Raw genomic sequence first — 20,111 nt, forward strand, 5'->3', positions numbered from 1 at the left:
CTTCATCGACTCACGGGGCAACATTGCTTGCTACGAAACTTCTTTGCTCCTGCGTGAGATGGTAGTGTATCTCCTATGTCCGACAAGGTCTCATTAACGTCGGCGGCTTTTGCTTGTTTTTTGCTTTTGGGCCCCCCGATGAATTCCATGTGTTTATAGGGTTGCGGTGATCTGACACGAACCAATCGAGATTACTTAGCTAGCAAATCCAAGTTCAGCCTCTTATGTTGATCAATCAGAACAAGGGGATGAGATGAGGGAGACCTTTCATGTTGATCTGTTTATGGGCGAATTAAGTCCTTCCAAAAATAACCTAGTATTGCGAGTAGTAATTACTAGCCTATTATATATTGCGATTGAGGTCAATCCTTCCTTGGGTCCTCTATAAGTTCTTGCCCAATTTACTAAAAGCTGGGACATGTGGCACCGACAGCAGTATTGAAGGAAATATGCCCTAGAGGCAATAATAAAGTTGTTATTTTATATTTCCTTAATTCATGATAAATGTTTATTATCCATGCTAAAATTGTATTAACCAGAAACTTGATACATGTGTGGATATATAGACAAAACAAGTGTCTCTAGTAAGTCTCTACTAAACTAGCTCGTTAATCAAAGATGGTTAAGTTTCCTAGCCATAGACATGTGTTGTCATTTGGTGAACGGGATCACATCATTAGGAGAATGATGTGATGGACAAGACCCATCTGTTAGCTTAGCATAATGATCGTTTTAGTTTTATTGCTACTGCTTTCTTCATGTCAAATACAAGTTCCTCCGATTATGAGATTATGCAACTCCCGGACACCGGAGGAATACCTTGTGTGCTATCAAACGTCATAACGTAACTGGGTGATTATAAAGATACTCTACAGGTATCTCCGAAGGTGTCTGTTGAGTTGGCATAGATCGAGATTAGGATTTGTCACTCCGAATGTCGGAGAGGTATCTCTGGGCCCTCTCGGTAATACACATCATATGAAGCCTTGCAAGCAAAGTGACTAATGAGTTAGTTGCGGAATGTTGTATTACGGAACGAGTAAAGAGACTTGCTGGTAACGAGATTGAACTAGGTATGAAGATACCGACGATCGAATCTCGGGCAAGTAACATACCGATGACAAAGGGAATAAGGTATGTTGTCATTACGGTTTGACCGATAAAGATCTTCGTAGAATATGTAGGAACCAATATGAGCATCCAGGTTCCGCTGTTGGTTATTGACCGGAGATGTGTCTCGGTCATGTCTACATAGTTCTCGAACCCTTAGGGTCCGCACGCTTAACGTTCGATGACGATTTGTATTATGAGTTATGTGTTTTTGATGACTGGAGATTGTTCGGAGTCCTGGATGAGATCACGGACATGAGGAGGAGTCTCGAAATGGTCGAGAGGTAAAGATTCATATATTGGAAGGTTATATTCGGACATCGAAATGGTTCCGAGTGACTGGGGTATTTTACCGGAGTACCGAGGGGTTACCGGAACCCCCCGGGGGAAGTGTTGGGCCAACATGGGCCTAAGGGAGAGAGAGGGAAGCCCGCGGGGGGTGGCCGCGCGCTCCCAACCTAGGGAGTCCGAATAGGACAAGGAGGAGGGGGCGGCGCCCCCCTTCCCTTTCCCTCTCCCTCTCCTTCCTTCCCCTCCGGTGGAAGAAAGGAAAGGGGGGGGGGGGGCGAATCCTACTTGGACTAGGAGTCCAAGTAGGACTGCTCCCATGGCTAGCCCCTCCTGGCCGTCGGCCTCTCTACCCCCTCCTTTATATATGTGGGTAGGGGGCACCCCAAAGAGACACCAAGAATTCTCTTAGCCGTGTGCGGTGCCCCTCTCCACAGTTTACTCCTCCGATCATATTGCCGTAGTGCTTAGGCGAAGCCCTACGTAGATCACATAATCGACACTGTCACCACGCCGTCGTGCTGAGGAAACTCTCCCTCGACCCTCTACTGGATCAAGAGCTCGAGGGACGTCATCGAGCTGAACGTGTGCAGAACTCGGAGGTGCCATTCTTCAATGCTTGATCGGTTGGGTCACGAAGACGTTCGACTACATCAACCGTGTTAAGCTAACGCTTCCACTTTTGGTCTACGAGGGTACGTAGACACACTCTCCCATCTCGTTGCTATGCATCTCCTAGATAGATCTTGCGTGATCATAGAAATTTTTGAAATTGCATGCTACGTTCTCAATAGTGGCATCTTGAGCCAGGTCAATGCGTAGATGATTTGCACGAGTAGAACACAAAGAGTTGTGGGCGGTGATAGTCATACTGCTTACCACCAACATCTTATTTTGATTCCGCGGTATTGTTGGATGAAGCGGCCCGGACCAACATTACATGACCATGTTCATGAGACCGGTTCTACCGTCGTGCTTTGCACAAAGGTGGCTGGCGGGTGTCGGTTTCTCCAACTTTAGTTGAATCGAATTTGACTGCGGCCAGTCCTTGTTGAAGGTTAAAACAGCAAACTTGACGAAACACCGTTGTGGTTTTGTGCGTAGTTAAGAACGGTTCTTGCTAGAAACCCGTAGCATCCACGTAAAACTTGCAACAACAAAGTAAAGGACGTCTAACTTGTTTTTGCAGGGGTATGCTCTGATGTGATATGGTCAAGACATGATGTGATATACGTTGTTGTATGAGATGATCATGTTTTGTAAGTTATCGGCAATCGGCAGGAGCCATATGGTTGTCTTCTTATTGTATGAATTGCGATCACCATGTAATTGCTTTACTTTATCACTATGCGTTAGCGATAGTCGTAGAAGCAATAGATGGCGAGACGACCACGATGCTACGATGGAGATCAAGGTGTCAAGCCGGTGACGATGGAGATCATGACGATGCTTTGGAGATGGAGATCAAAAGCACAAGATGATGATGGCCATATCATGTCACTTATTTTGATTGCATGTGATGTTTATCTTTTATGCATCTTATTTTGCTTAGATTGACGGTAGCATTATAAGATGATCCCTTACTAAAATTTCAAGGTAGAAGTGTTCTCCCCGGGTATGCACCGTTGCGAAAGTTTGTCGTGCCGAGACACCACATGATGATCGGGTGTGATAAGCTCTACGTTCACATACAACGGGTGTAAGACAGTTTTGCACACGCAAAATACTCGGGTTAAACTTGACGAGCCTAGCATGTACAAACATGGCCTCGGAACACTGGAGATCGAAAGATCGAACGTGAATCATATAGTAGATATGATCAACATAAGATGTTCACCATTGATGACTACTCCATCTCACGTGATGATCGGACATGGTTTAGTTGATATGGATCACGTTTCATATAGATGACTAGAGGGATGTCTATCTAAGTGGGAGTTCTTTAGTAATTTGATTAATTGAACTTAATTTATCATGAAACTTAGTCCTGATAGTATTATTTTGCATATCTATGTTGTAGACCAATGGCCCGTGCTTCTGTTCCCTTGAATTTTAATGCATTTCTAGAGAAAGCTAAGTTGAAAGATGATGGTAGCAACTACACGGACTGGGTCCGTCACTTGAGGATTATCCTCATTGCTGCATAGAAGAATTACGTCCTTGATGCACCGCTAGGTGCGAGGCCTGCTGCAGGAGCAGCTGCTGACGTTATGAACATCTGGCAGACAAAATCTAATGATTACTCGATAGTTCAGTGTGCCATGCTTTACGACTTAGAATCGGGACTTCAAAGACGTTTTGAACGTCATGGAGCATATGAGATGTTCCAGTAGTTGAAGTTAATATTTCAAGCAAATGCCCGAGTTGAGAGATATGAAGTCTCCAACAAGTTCTATAGCTGCAAGATGGAGGAGAACAGTTCTGTCAGTGAACAGATACTCAAAATGTCTGGGTATTACAATCACTTGAATCAACTGGGAGTTGAACTTCCAGATGATTGTGTTATTGACAGAGTTCTTCAATCACTGCCACCAAGCTATAAAGGCTTCGTGATGAACTATAATATGCAAGCGATGGAAAAGACTATTCCCCAGCTCTTCGCAATGCTCAAAGCTGCGGAGGTACAAGTCAAGAAGGAGCATCAAGTGTTGATGGTTAACAAGACCACTAGTTTCAAGAAAAAGGGCAAGGGAAAGAAGGGGAACTTCAAGAAGAATAGCAAACAAGTTGCTGCTCCTGGGAAGAAGCCCAAGTCTGGACCAAAGCCTGAAACTGAGTGCTTCTACTGCAAAGGGACTGGCCACTGGAAGCGGAACTGCCCCAAGTATTTGGCGGATAAGAAGGATGGCAAAGTGAACAAAGGTATATTTGATATACATGTTATTGATGTGTACCTTACTAATACTCGTAGTAGCACCTGGGTATTTGATACTGATTCAGTTGCTCATATTTGTAACTCAAAACAGGAGCTACGGATTAAACGAAGATTGGCTAAGGGCGAGGTGACGATGCGCGTCGGAAATGGTTCAAAGGTCGATGTGATCACCGTCGGAACGCTACCTCTACATCTACCTTCGGGATTAGTTTTAGATCTGAATAATTGTTATTTGGTGCCCGCGTTGACCATGAACATTATATCTGGATCTTGTTTAATGCGAGACGGTTATTCATTGAAGTCAGAGAATAATGATTGTTCTATTTATATGAATAATATCTTTTATGGTCATGCACCATCGAAGAATGGTCTATTTCTATTGAATCTCGATCGTGATGATACACATAATCATAATATTGATGCCAAAAGATGCAAAGTTGATAATGGTAGTGCAACATATTTGTGGCACTGCCGTTTAGGTCATATTGGTGTAAAGCGCATGAAGAAACTCCATGCTGATGGACTTTTGGAATCACTTGATTATGAACATTTGATACTTGCGAACCATGCCTCATGGGCAAGATGACTAGAACGCCGTTCTCCGGAACAATGGAGCGAGTAATTGACTTATTGGAAATAATACATACTGATGTATGCGGTCCAATGAGTGTTGAGGCTCGCGGCGGGTATCGTTATTTTCTGACCTTCACAGATGATTTGAGTAGATATGGGTATATCTACTTAATGAAACACAAGTCTGAGACATTTGGAAAGTTCAAAGAATTTTAGAGTGAAGTGGAGAATCATCGTAACAAGAAAATAAAGTTTCTACGATCTGATCGTGGAGGCGAATATTTGAGTTACGAGTTTGGCCTTCATTTAAAACAATGTGGAATAGTTTCGCAACTCACGCCACCTGGAACACCACAACGTAATGGTGTGTCTGAACGTCTTAACCGTACTTTACTAGATATGGTGTGGTCTATGATGTCTCTTACCGATTTACCACTATCGTTTTGGGGTTATGCATTAGAGACAGCTGCATTCACATTAAATAGGGTACCGTCAAAATCCATTGAGACGACACCATATGAACTATGGTTTGGCAACAAACCTAAGCTGTCGTTTCTTAAAGTTTGGGGTTGCGACACTTATGTCAAAAGGCTTCAGCCTGATTAGCTCGAACCCAAATAGGAGAAGTCCATCTTCATAGGATACCCTAAAGAAACAATTGGGTACACCTTCTATCATAGATCCGAAGGCAAGATTTTTGTTGCTAAGAACGGAACATTTCTAGAGAAGGAGTTCCTCTCGAAAGAAGTGAGTGGGAGGAAAGTAGAACTTGATGAGGTAGACGTACCTTCTCTCGAATTGGAGAGTAATTCATCAGAGAAATCAATTCCTGTGATGCCTACACCAACTAGAGAGGAAGTTAATGATGATGATCATGAAACTTCGGATCAAGTTACCACAAAACTTCGTAGGTCAACCAGAGCACGATCCGCACCAGACCTGTAATGGAAGTCATATTACTAGACCATGATGAACCTACAAACTATGAGGAAGCAATGATGAGCCCAGATTCCGACAGATGGCTTGAGGCCATGAAATCTGAGATCGGATCCATGTATGAAAACAAAGTATGGACTTTGGTGGATTTGCCCGATGATCAGCAAGCCATAGAAAATAAATGGATCTTCAAGAAGAAGACTGACGCTGATGGTAATGTTACCGTCTACAAAACTCGACTTGTCGCAAAAGGTTTTGGACACGTTTAAGGGATTGACTACGATGAGACTTTCCCTCCCGTAGCGATACTTAAGTCCGTCCGAATCATGTTAGCAATTGCCGCATTTTATGATTATGAATTCTGGAAATGGACGTCAAAACTGCATTCCTTAATGGATATCTCAAAGAAGAGTTGTATATGATGCAACCAGAAGGTTTTGTCGGTCCTAAAGGTGCTAACAAAGTGTGCAAGCTCCAGCGATCCATCCATGGACTGGTGCAAGCATCTCAGGGTTGGAATATATGCTTTGATGAAGTGATCAAAGCATATGGTTTAATACAGACTTCCGGAGAAGCCTGTATTTACAAGAAAGTGAGTGGGAGCTCTGTAGCATTTCTAATATTATATGTGGATGACATATTGTTGATTGAAAATGATACAGAATTTCTGGATAGCATAAAAGGATACTTGAATAAGAATTTTTCAATGAAAGACCTCGGTAAAGCTGCTTATATATTGGGCATCAAGATCTATAGAGATAGATCAAGACGCTTGATAGGACTTCCACAAAGCACATACCTTGATAAAGTTTTGAAGAGGTTCAAAATGGATCAGTCAAATAAAAGGGTTCTTGCCTGTGTTACAAGGTGTGAAGTTGAGTCAGACTCAATGCCCGACCACTGCAGAAGATAGAGAGAAAATGAAAGTCATTCCCTATGCCTCAGCCATAGGTTCTATCATGTATGCTATGCTGTGTACCAGACCTGATATGTGCCTTGCTATAAGTTTAGCAGGGAGGTACCAAAGTAGTCCATGAGTGGATCACTGGACAGCAGCAAGAATATCCTGAAGTACCTGAAGAGGACCAAGGATATGTTTCTCGTTTATGGAGGTGACAAAGGGCTCGTCGTAAACGGTTACATCGATGCTAGCTTTGACACTGATCCGGATGACTCTTAAGTCACAAACCGGATATGTATATTTATTGAATGGTGGAGCTGTCAGTTGGTGTAGTTCCAAGCAAAGCATCGTGGCGGGATCTACGTGCGAAATGGAGTACATCGCTGCTTCGGAAGCAACAAATGAAGGAGTTTGTATGAAGGAGTTCATATCCGATGTAGGTGTAATACCTAGTGCATCGGGTCCAATGAAAATCTTCTGTGACAATACTAGAGCAATTGCCTTGGCAAAGGAATCCAGATTTCACAAAAGAACCAAACACATCAAGAGACGCCTCAACTCCATCCGCGTACAAGTCAAGGTCGGAGACAAAGAGATTTGCAAGATACATACAGATCTGAATGTTGCAGACCCGTTGACTAAGCCTCTTCCACGAGCAAAACATGATCAGCACCAAGACTCCATGGGTGTTAGAATCATTACAATGTAATCTAGATTATTGACTCTAGTGCAAGTGGGAGACTGAAGAAAATATGCCCTAGAGGCAATAATAAAGTTGTTATTTTATATTTCCTTAATTGATGATAAATGTTTATTATCCATGCTAGAATTGTATTAACCGGAAACTTGATACATGTGTGGATACATAGACAAAACAAGTATCCCTAGTAAGCCTCTACTAAACTAGCTCGTTAATGAAAGATGGTTAAGTTTCCTAGCCATAGAGATGTGTTGTCATTTGATGAACGGGATCACATCATTAGGAGAATGATGTGATGGACAAGACCCATTCGTTAGCTTAGCATAATGATCATTTCAGTTTTATTGCTACTGCTTTCTTCATGTCAAATACAAGTTCCTCCGACTATGAGATTATGCAACTCCCGGACATCGGAGGAATACCTTGTGTGCTATCAAACTTCACAACATAACTGGGTGATTATAAAGATGCTCTACAGGTATCTCCGAAGGTGTCTGTTGAGTTGGCATAGATCGAGATTAGGATTTGTCACTCCGAATGTCGGAGAGGTATCTCTTGGCCCTCTCGGCAATACACATCATATGAAGCCTTGCAAGGAAAGTGACTAATGATTTAGTTGCGGAATGTTGTATTACGGAACGAGTAAAGAGACTTGACGGTAACGAGATTGAACTAGGTATGAAGATACCGACGATCGAATCTCGGGCAACTAACATATCGATGACAAAGGGAATAACGTATGTTGTCATTACGGTTTGACCGATAAAGATCTTCGTAGAATATGTAGGAACCAATATGAGCATCCAGGTTCCGCTGTTGGTTATTGACCGGAGATGTGTCTCGGTCATGTCTACATAGTTCTCGAACCCGTAGGGTCCGCATGCTTAACGTTCGATGATGATTTGTATTATGAGTTATGTGTTTTTGATGACCGAAGATTGTTCGGAGTCCCGGATGAGATCACGGAAATGACGAGGAGTCTCGAAATGGTCGAGTTGTAAAGATTCATATATTGGAAGGTTATATTCGGACATCGGAATGGTTCCGAGTGACTCGGGTATTTTACCGGAGTACCGAGGGGTTACCGGAAGCCCCCGGGGAAGTGTTGGGCCAACATGGGCCTAAGGGAGAGAGAGGGAAGCCCGCTGGGGGTAGCCGCGCGCCCCCTCCTAGGGAGTCCGAATAGGACAAGGAGGAGGGGGCGGCGCCCCCTTCCCAAGTAGGACTCCCCCATGGTGTGCCCCTCCTGGCCGCCGGCCTCTTCCCCCCCCCCCCCCCCTCCTTTATATACGTGGGCAGGGGACACCCCAAAGAGACACCAAGAATTCTCTTAGCCGTGTGCGGTGCCCCTCTCCACAGTTTACTCCTCCGATCATATTGCCGTAGTGCTTAGGCGAAGCCCTGCGCAGATCACATCATCGACACTGTCACCACGCCGTCGTGCTGTCGAAACTCTCCCTCGACCCTCTACTGGATCAAGAGCTCGAGGGACGTCATCGAGCTGAACGTGTGCAGAACTCGGAGGTGCCGTTCTTCGGTGCTTGATCGGTTGGATCGCGAAGACGTTCGACTACATCAACCGCGTTAAGCTAACGCTTCCGCTTTCGGTCTACGAGGGTTCGTAGACACACTCTACCCTCTCGTTGCTATGCATCTCCTAGATAGATGTTGCGTAATCATAGAAATTTTTGAAATTGTATGCTACGTTCTCAACAAGTATATACCAGAGAAAAGAACACAACTCGTGGCATCAATACCCATTTTATCTTAACTTCAAAAAAGAAAAAGAAAACACCCATTTTGTGTTCGCACAATTCATACATACACTACATTGCATTGTTCCTTCTCAAAACACCTCGCTCGTCCCGTGCCGATGGAAAGAAGCGAAACCGCCCATGCTTGGCGCCTCCATTTGCCGCGTTGTCTCCGGCGGCTCTCCTTCCCGTTCAACGAACCCCGCGCGCGAGGGGTGTATTAGCAGTAGTTTTAGGACTAGCTTGCTTATTAGGTTTCGCCTGACCACGGCTTCTTCTTTAGTGGTGGTGACAATGGCGGTAAATGAAGTGCCTCTGTGGTCGATCTGGTAGGTTTGTTGGTCAAGCGTGGTTGACGCGGCTGCGGCGACGACTTTGTGATGCTCGTTGTGCTTCAATCCCATCGTTCCAAGGTGTTTGCTCTGGGACTATGGTATGATCGGTGGCCTTGTTCCAGATGCAACAGGGTTGTTGGTGTTGTTTTCTTCAAGCACGATGGTAGCGACCTGATCTGGAAGATTGCCGGCTTGGCATGTGTTTGGCGGTTGCAGGAAGGTGGCTTCAGGTCTACCCTCCAACTATATCGAAGGACGATGGAGAGGTCACCAGCCTGGGAGCGTGGGAAAGATCCCCGACAGACAAGCTACAAAGTCTTAAGCCACACGACGGCCTACTTCATTGACTCACGGTGCAACATTGCTTGCTATGGCGCTTCTTTGCTCCTACGCGAGATGGTGGTGTATCTCCTATGTCCGACAAGGTCTCATTTACGCCGGTGGCTTTTGGTTGTTTTGCTTTTGGTTCCCTGATGACTTCCATGTGTTTATATGGTTATTTTAGCAAAAGTGGTGTGCCAATTGTGCTTCTGGTTGCCTCTAGATCGTGGTTAAATGTGGTTTTGTACTCCTATTACTGAAGGAATGACATGGGGTTCACCTTACAAAAAGCAATTGCTTCCCTACGTAGTTCTTAATACGATTAATTTCCAATGTCTACAATTTTTTTTAAATATGTTCACAACTTTAAAGTTGTTCATGGATTTAAAAATACAAAAAAGAAAGAAAGAGAGGCAGCTGAGCATGGGCGGGTCCATATCGCTCAAAAGTGGGCGTTACAGAGACTATCCTTGGGAAAAGGAATGAAGAACAAGGAATTCCTTATATTGGTTTTTTTTCAGGTTTCTTTTTTTTTCTGCATCGGTTTTCAGTGGCTTTATGTGTCAATTTCAGCGGCGGTTTCTTCTTTGTCTTTTCCTTTTTTTTACAATACATTCCTATTTTTTTCCCATACACCGAGCACTTTTCAATACTTCTGGAACATTATTTTTGTTTCACATTGAATATTTTTAAAATACAAGAATTACATTTTTTTCATAAAACAATTCCATTTTTTTGTATACACATTAAGGACAATTCAAATACGCGTTGAAATTTTTTAAATGGTTCAACACATTTTCATAAGCAACGCAAACCATTTTTTACATTGCATAAAAATTATTAAAAAAATGTCACAAACATATTTTGAAGCGCGTGAATATTTTTCTTAAATGGCATGTACATTTTTTTAAAAGGTGTGACTACTTTTGACTTATCCAAACAAATTTTTAAAATGCGCAAACATGTTTTCAAACATGCGAACATTTTTTGAAGTCTAGCAAACAATATTTTAAATACTACTACATATCTGCCCGTGCGTTGCCACGGTGCCAAATATTTTTAGCACAATAATTTGGTTGTCTGGCTCATGCATGGTATGTAATTTAATGTGATTAAGCGGTGTACAGGAAGGTGCGGTGAAATATGACGAGGAACTGTGTGGCGTAATTTCGCATTATTGCAAAAAGTAAGTTAGTTAAGAGGAGTTGATGTAGTTCTACAAAAAGTAAGTAAATTATTGTGATTGAGTGGCTTACTTGGAATATGCGGTCAAATATAGCGTGGTGGAAAAAAATGCCTAGATGTAAAAAAAACGATGGAGGAACGTTGTGGGGGGGGGGGGGGGGGGGGGGGGACGAGGGAAAACACTACTTATTTTTAAGTAGTAGAGATAAACACTTATTTGAAAGTTGTGTGAACAACACTACTTCTATATATTTTCTAATGTGCAGTGAACGATTTTTAAAATTTAAATATTTTTTCCATTTCAGAAACTTAACTAAAGGAAAAAAATAAAAATGAAGAAGAAGAAAAACCAATGCCCCTCCTTCGCAGGGCCGGCCCATTAACGATAGGCTTCATGCAACGGGGGTTTCCATCGCGCACAAAGGAAAGGTAGATTCTTTCTTTCTTTCATCGTCTTTTTCTTTTTGCGAACATCTTTCAAATTTATGAACAGTTCTTTTATATCAAAACAGTTTTTAAAATGATGATCATATTTCAAATTCGTGAACAATTTTTGAAATCATAAACTATTCATAATTTGCGAAGTTTTTTGAAATTTATGCACATTTTGTTAAATGATGAACATTTTCCGTATTTGCAAACAATTTTTGAAATTTTCAACATCTTTTTGAATCAAATAACATGTTTTGGAAATTTGGGAACAGTTTTTATATACATGAACATTTTTTTGTCTTGACGAATATTTTTTTGATATGCGTGAATATTTTTCAAATTCATGAAAACTTTTTGAATCCTCTAACATTTTTGATTCGATACCTTTTTTGTGAAAAAATACAAGATTTGTGATTTTTTAAAATTTTGTGAAATGTTGTTAAATTGCATGAATATTTTGTTTCAATTCACAATATTTTTTTCAAAATCATGAATATTTTCTGAATACATGGATACTGTTTCAGAATTTGAACATTTTTTGAGATCACAAACATTTGTTTTCAAAATCATGAACATTTGTTGACTATGTGATTTTTTATAAAAAATCACTTAAACCTTTTGAATCCGTGAACATTTTTATAAATGATGAACATTTTTTGAATTCATAAACAATTTAAGATTTCTTAAACATTTTTAAAATTTGGAAATATTTAAAATTCTGAATTATTTTAAATAAGAAAAGAAAGAAATAGATTACAAAAAGGAAAAAAAAAACAGGGGCCATCACGCCCCGTACATGGGCTGTCGAGGGCGTGCGGGGTGTGCACGTTGGTTGGTTTCCCAGCGCGCCCCACACTATATAGGATCTCCCGCGAAGGAAGACATTGCGGGATCAACTAATCCACAGGTTTGTCTAAAAAAAAAACTAATCCACAGGTACCCCTGGATGGGGTTTCCCAGCGGACAGTCACGAGGTGCACGACGCGTGCTCCAGTCGCCACGTGGTGCGTCCAGCAGCCCTCACATGTCGCTCGCGGGCGCACAATATTTTTGTTTCTGCAAGTGTTTTTGGGTTGTTCTCATTTTTTGTGGGGTGTTTTCGGATCTTGATTGTTTTTTTCTAGGTTTTATTAAAAAAATAAGTCATTTTTTTCTCGTGTGAAGCACACCGTATGAAAAGGACAGTTGTATAGTGTTTTCTCATCCCAAAAGCTGGAGCAATTGTGCAACAATGCACAGGTGGTGCAGTACCAGAATTCAGTTTAAATGGAGTTGAGCTTAATGAAGTTGTAGCTCATGGCGCCGGGTCAGAATGGGTTTGAAAACCCGGCAGTGGGACGTTGGAAACAGAGTCCAGGAGAGAATACGACCACAATCCCAAATAAAATCAGATGAATGTTTGCTGGGACACAGAATTAAACAAAAAGAGAAAAAAAACATACACACGTGTCAACCAGACATTGGACAATAATGCGACCTGAAATGAGATGAAAATCAGACGTCTAATGATTATACTGTCTTTTTAGAGATTTCAATAAGGGACTACATACAGAGCAAAATGAGTGATTTCATAAGTCCCCGTATCTAGAGTCGTGCGATGTGGAGCTAAAATGTGCACAACCTTATTACAAGACCTTGGATAGTGTTCAATACATACATCCGACACACAAACCCTTAGCTGAAACTTCATTTCCCTAAACACGACACCTAAAGCAGTTAAATCATAGGCTTCAGAAGAGACGGCTTGCTTCAGCGAAACTGAATCAATTTCTAACATCACCCCGTCACAACCAAGTTGAATTGCTGTGTTCACAACATGTAACATCGCCAAAACTTCAGCCTGGAGAGCATGCATCATATACATGTTCCAGGTTCCCTGCACCTGCTACCACTAGCATGCCTTCATGGCTTCTGATGGTGAAGCCCCAACCTCTAGAGAGAGTCTCCGCTCGGAAAGCACCGTCCGTGTTGATCTTCAATATGTCCACAAGAGGTGATGTCCATCTCGGCCTGATATCCTTCCTGACACCTTTGTTTTGCCACATGGAATTCGAGCATTGGCAAGATGATGGTTAATTGAAAAGGAGATTTCATCATTTGTCTCTACGGCATCTCCTGCATTCGCTTTATTTCACTGATGCCACCATAACGAGAGGGGAAGGCATGTTTTTAGTTTTTCTTCCTTATTCTAATTAAGAATCACTAGTGCAGAATTAGGATTTAGCACCGGTTCTTGAGGCCCTTTAGTGCCGGTCCGGCACTAAAGGGTGGGGACTAAAGGCCCCCCGCTTTAGTCCCGGTTCAACACGAACCACCACTAAAGGGCCACCACGTGGCACGAGTCCGTGCCGGGGGCTGGGAGACCTTTAGTACCGGTTGGTAACACCAACCGGTACTAAAAGGTTTAGGGGGTTTTGGGTTTATGATTTATTTTTCCTTTAATTATATGTTTTCCATTTAATTCTTTTTCATTTGCTAGTATTTTAAGATACTACATATTGTACACGTTATGCATATATATAAAGAGAATGCACATATATCAGTCCTCGGCGCCTGCTTCAGGGCCTTTACGAGAATAGAATTCAATCAGATAATAATTAACAAGTATGTTAATTAATGGTATTGAAACTGGAATTAAAGAGATGGTAGCTAGCTAGTACTACTTAATTAATTACCTTGCGCCGGGACCAAAACAGTTTTTGTTTCCATTGGCCTGGAACCGTTTTGATGAACTTTTCCCAAGCCCTGCCCGCCAGCAAAGAAAATGAATAAAGGAGTTATTAATTAGTTGATATCAGGAAATGACGAACTAAAGAGGCCGACATATAGTTCGATAATGATTGAAATTACCTATTGACTATCCCCTTCATGATTTCGCACTGAGTAACTGGTTTAAGTAGCGAGTCCAGTACTTCAACTTGAATGATTAACAAGATCAAGTGAAAACTGCATGCGCACATGTTTGCATGTATAAATTGAGCGGGCATGTGCATAACACTCATCAACTATCCTAAACCATATACAGTTATTAACAGCTAGTAGGCAAAAACAGAATTTGTACTACAAGACAGTGTGACTCACCCGAAGTTGTAAGGAAGTAATATATCTCGATTGGTATTTAGGCGCTTCAAGAACTCTAGCAAGCTTTTCTCTGTGTCATTTCTCGACCATTCTTTTGACCATGTCTCTTGATTAATGGTATTTGGGTCAATGAACCCAATGCCATAGCATCCAGTGATGACCCACAAGTATATGGGATCTATCGTAGTCCTTTCGATAAGTAAGAGTGTCGAACCCAACGAGGAGCAGAAGGAAATGACAAGTGGTTCTCAACAAGGTATTCTCTGCAAGCACTGAAATTATCGGTAACAAATAGTTTTGTGATAAGGTAATTCGTAACGGGTAACAAGTAATAAAAGTAAACAAGGTGCAGCAAGGTGGCCCAATCCTTTTTATAGCAAAGGACAAGCCTGGACGATCTCTTATATAAAGCAAAGAGCTCCCGAGGACACATGGGAATTGTTGTCAAGTTAGTTTTCATCATGCTCATATGATTCGCGTTCGTTATCTTGATAATTTGATATGTTGGTGGACCGGTGCTTGGGTGCTGTCCTTACTTGGACAAGCCTCCCACTTATGATTAACCACTCTCGCAAGCATCCGCAACTACAAAAAAGTATTAAGGTAAACCTAACCATAGCATGAAACATATGGATCCAAATCAGCCCCTTACGAAGCAACGCATAAACTAGGGTTTAAGCTTCTGTCACTCTAGCAACCCATCATCTACTTATTACTTCTCAATGCCTTCCCCTAGGCCCAAATAATGGTGAAGTGTTATGTAGTCGACGTTCACATAACACCACTATAGGAGAGACAACATACATCTCATCAAAATATTGAACGAATACCAAATTCACATGATTACTTATAACAAGACTTCTCCCATGTCCCCAGGAACAAACGTAACTACTCACAAGGCATATTCATGTTCAAGATCAGAGGGGTATTGAATATCATTAAGGATCTGAACATATGATCTTCCACCAAATAAACCAACTAGCATCAACTACAAGGAGTAATCAACACTACTAGCAACCAACAGGTACCAATCTGAGGTTTTGGGACCAAGATCAAGTACAAGAGATGAACTAGGGTTTGAGAGGAGATGGTGCTGTTGAAGATGTTGATGGAGATTGACCCCCTCTCGATGAGAGGGTCGATGATGATGACGATGGCGATGATTTCCCCCTCCGGGAGGGATATTTCCCCGGCAGAACAACTCTGCCGGAGCCCTAGATTGGTTCTTCCCAGGTTCTGCCTCGAGACGGTGGCGTTCTGTCCCGAAAGCTTCTTCCTTTTTTTCTAGGATAAAAGACACCATATAGCAGAAGATGGACGTCGGAGGTCTGCCAGGGGGCCCACAAGGTCGGGGGCACGCCTAGGGGGGTAGGGCGCGCCCTCCACCCTTGTGGCTGGCTGGTGGCCCCCCTCTGGTGCTTTCTTGGCCCAATATTATTTATATATTCCAAAACTAATCTCCGTGAAGTTTCAGGACTTTTGGAGTTGTGCAGAATAGGTCTCTAATATTTGCTGCTTTTCTAGTCCAGAATTCCAGCTGCCGGCATTCTCCCTCTTCATGTAAACGTTATAAAATAAGAGAGAAAAGGCATAAGTATTGTGATATAAAATGTCATAACATCCCATAATGCAATAAATATCAATATAAAAGCATGATGCAAAATGGACGTATCAACTCCCCCAAGCTTAGACCTCGCTTGTCCTCAAGCGAAAGCCGAAATCGATACATAGGTCCACATGTTTAGAGATAGAGGTGTCGATAAAATAAAATACGGACATGAGGGCATCATGATTATCTTTAGGACAGCAACATATATTGTCATATGATTTCTTATGCTAAAGTAACAATTCGTTCACAAGGTAAAGTATGAATCAGAAACTTTATTGAAAACTAACAAACTATGATCTCAGTCACTGAGACAATTGCAATTTATCATAACATCGGAAAGAGTCAATATAAGATCTTTTCAGCAAGTCCACATACTCAACTATCATTTACTCTTTCAGAATTGCTAACACTCACGCGATACTTGTGGGTACAAAGTTTCAACCGGACACAGAGAAAGATAGGGGCTTATAGTTTCGCCTCCCAACCTTTTACCTCAAGGGTAATGTCAACAATAATACTTCATGAAAACCTACATCCGAGTGGATATATATATCCGGATCTTTCCAACACACAGAGCTTGCCAAAGGAAAAAGTGTAAAAAGGAAAGGTGTTGATCACCATGACTCTTGTATAAGGATAGGAGATCAAAGTAAAAGATAGGCCCTTCGCAGAGGGAAGCAGAGGTTGTCATGCGCTTTTATGGTTGGATGCACAAAATCTTAATGCAAAAGAACGTCACTTTATATTGCCCCTTGTGATAAAGACCTTTATTATGCAGTCCGTCGCTTTTATTTCTTCTTTATCACAAGTTTGTATAAAGCTTATTTTCTTCACACTAATAGATCATACATATTTAGAGAGCAATTTTTATTGCTTGCACCTATGACAACTTACTTGAAGGATCTTACTCAATCCATAGGTAGGTATGGTGGAATCTCATGGCAAAACTGGGTTTAGGGATGTTTGGAAGCAAGTAGTATCTCTACTTGGTGCAAAGAATTTGGCTAGCATGAGAGGGGAAAGCAAGCTCAACATGTTGGATAATCTGTGACAATATAACTTCTATTCGGATATAAGAAAACATAACCCATTATGTTGTCTTCCTTGTCCAACATCAACCTCTTTAGCATGTCATATTTTAATGAGTGCTCACAATTATAAAATGTGTCGAAGATAGTATATTTATATGTGAAAACCTCTCTTTCCTTATTACTTCCTATTAATTGCAACGATGACCAAAACTATATTTGTCAACTCTCAACAATTTTTAATCATCATACTCTTTATATGTGAGGTCATTACTCTCCATAAGATCATAGCAAGAAAGCAAAGCCCTCAACTTGGAACTACTCTTTATTATATAACTCACGGACTCGATTACATAGATAGAGATCAAAGCAAAACTCAAGCCTAGATAATACTAAAATTTATTCTACTAGATCAAGATATAACCAAAAGGATCGAACTAAGAAAAGCGATAAAGATAAAGGTGTGATGATGATACGATACCGGGGCACCTCCCCCAAGCTTGGCAGATGCCAAGGGGAGTGCCCATAACCATGTGTTTATGTCTCTTTGTGAGGAGGTGGTGATGATGGAGTTGTTGATGAAGTAGGTTTTCGTCCATCTTCAAGGCATAGGCTCACCATCATAGAAAGATGAGCGGGTCTCCGGGATCCTCGAATCTGCAGCCAAACTCATCCTCTTGAATCTATATTCATACTCACAGTTTTTGTTTTGAGGTCATAGATCTGGGTTTGGACGTGCTCGATTTTCTCATGAAGCCCGAAGATGGCCTCCTCAATGCTCTTGGGGTCCAGTTTGTGCTTGTTGGTGAACTCCACGATCATCATGTGGTTGGCGTTGAGTCCACGTCCCACCATCCCTTGACACTTGAACACCTGTTGCTCCATTGCTTCGAGCCTTGTCTCCACGCTTCCTGTCTTCTTTGGCCCCTCAACATCGCGGATGTGCAGCACCCCCTCACGCATCTCAATGGCTTGAGGGTGTCGCAGCACCTCCGCAAGGTAGGGATTGATGACCTTCTCGAAGAACTTGTCCTTGGGGGCGTTTGGAGACATCATGATGATCTAGTTCTGTAGGAAAAACAGCTCGAAACAAAAACAGGAGATATTGTCGTGGTACTGTGGTCAAAGCCTTCAGGAGATTATATAATGAATTTTTACCGACCATAATGAGTATTGTGCAAGAAAACGGAGTCCAGAGGGCACACAAGGTGGCCACAAGGTCGGGGGCGCGCCTAGGGGGGTAGGGCGTGCCCTCCACCCTTGTGGTGGCCTCGTGTCTCTTTCGGACTACTTTTAATTTTCCTAAATTTTAAAATATTCCAAAATGGAGCAAATTTATCATTGGAAACGTTTTGGAGTCAGTTCACTTACCGTACCACATACCTATTCCTTTTCGGAGTCTGAAGCATTCTAGAAAGTGTCCCTTATGTACTCCTCCGATGTCACGGTGTCAATAACATTGGTTTCAACATTTATGGGAGTACCTGAGATATAATGTTTGATTCTTTGACCGTTTACCACTTTCGGATTTGTGCCTTCGGCGTTGTTGATTTTTATGGCACCGGAACGATAGACCTCCTCGATGATATAAGGGCCTTCCCATTTAGAGAGAAGTTTCCCTGCCAAAAATCTTAAACGAGAGTTGTATAGAAAAACATGATCACTTACATCAAACTCACGCTTTTGTATCCTTTTGTCATGCCATCTTTTAACTTTTTATTTAAATAACTTGGCATTCTCATAGGCTTGGGCTCTCCATTCATCAAGTGAGCCAATGTCAAATAACCTCTTCTCAACGGCAAGTTTGAAATCATAGTTGAGCTCTTTAATAGCCCAATATGCCTTATGTTCTAATTCAAGAGGTAAATGACATGCTTTTCCATAAACCATTTTATAGGGAGACATACCCATAGGATTCTTATAAGCAGTTCTATAAGCCCACAATGCATCATCAAGTTTCTTAGACCAATTCTCTCTAGATCTATTAACAGTCTTTTGCAGAACTAATTTGATCTCTCTATTACTCAATTCTACTTGACCACTAGACTGAGGATGATATATATGGAGATGCAATTCTATGGTTAACATCATATTTAGCAAGCATTTTACGGAAAGCACCATGAATAAAATGTGAACCACCATCAGTCATTAAATATCTAGGGACTCCAAACCTCGGAAAAATAACTTCTTTAAGCATCTTAATAGAAGTGTTATGATCAGCACTACTAGTTGGAATAGCGTCTACCCACTTAGTAACGTAATCAACAACAACTAAAATATGTGTATACCCATTAAAGGAAGGAAAAGGTCCCATATAATCAAAGCCCCAAACATCAAATGGTTCAATAACAAGTGAATAATTCATAGGCATTTCCTGGCGTCTACTAATATTACCAATTCTTTGGCATTGATCATAATACAAGACAAACTTACGAGCATCCTTGAAGAGAGTGGGCCAATAGAAGCCGGATTGCAATACCTTGTGTGCAGTTCTATCTCCAGCGTGGTGTCCTCCGTAGGACTCAGAGTGGCACTTGCGCAGGATATGTTCATGTTCATGCTCAGGTACACAACGTCTAATAACACCATCTACTCCTTCTTTATAAAGGTGAGGATCATCCCAAAAGTAATGTCTTAAATCATAGAAAATCTTTTTCTTTTGCTGGTATGTGAAACTAGGTGGTATAAATTTAGCAACGATAAAATTAGCATAATCAGCATACCAGGGAGTATTAATAGAAGCATTTATGTCATTTAATTGCTTATCAGGAAAGCTATCATCAATAGGTAGTGGGTCATCAAGAACATTTTCTAACCTAGACAAGTTGTCTGCAACGGGGTTCTCAGCTCCCTTTCTATCAATATTATGAAAATCAAATTCTTGTATCAAGAGAACCCATCTAATGAGTCTAGGTTTAGCATCTTTCTTTTCCATGAGATATTTAATAGCAGCATGATCAGTGTGAACAGTTACTTTGGAATC

Source organism: Aegilops tauschii, chromosome 2 (genome assembly GCF_002575655.3).
Source record: "Aegilops tauschii subsp. strangulata cultivar AL8/78 chromosome 2, Aet v6.0, whole genome shotgun sequence".
In the NCBI taxonomy this organism is placed as follows: Eukaryota; Viridiplantae; Streptophyta; class Magnoliopsida; order Poales; family Poaceae; genus Aegilops; species Aegilops tauschii.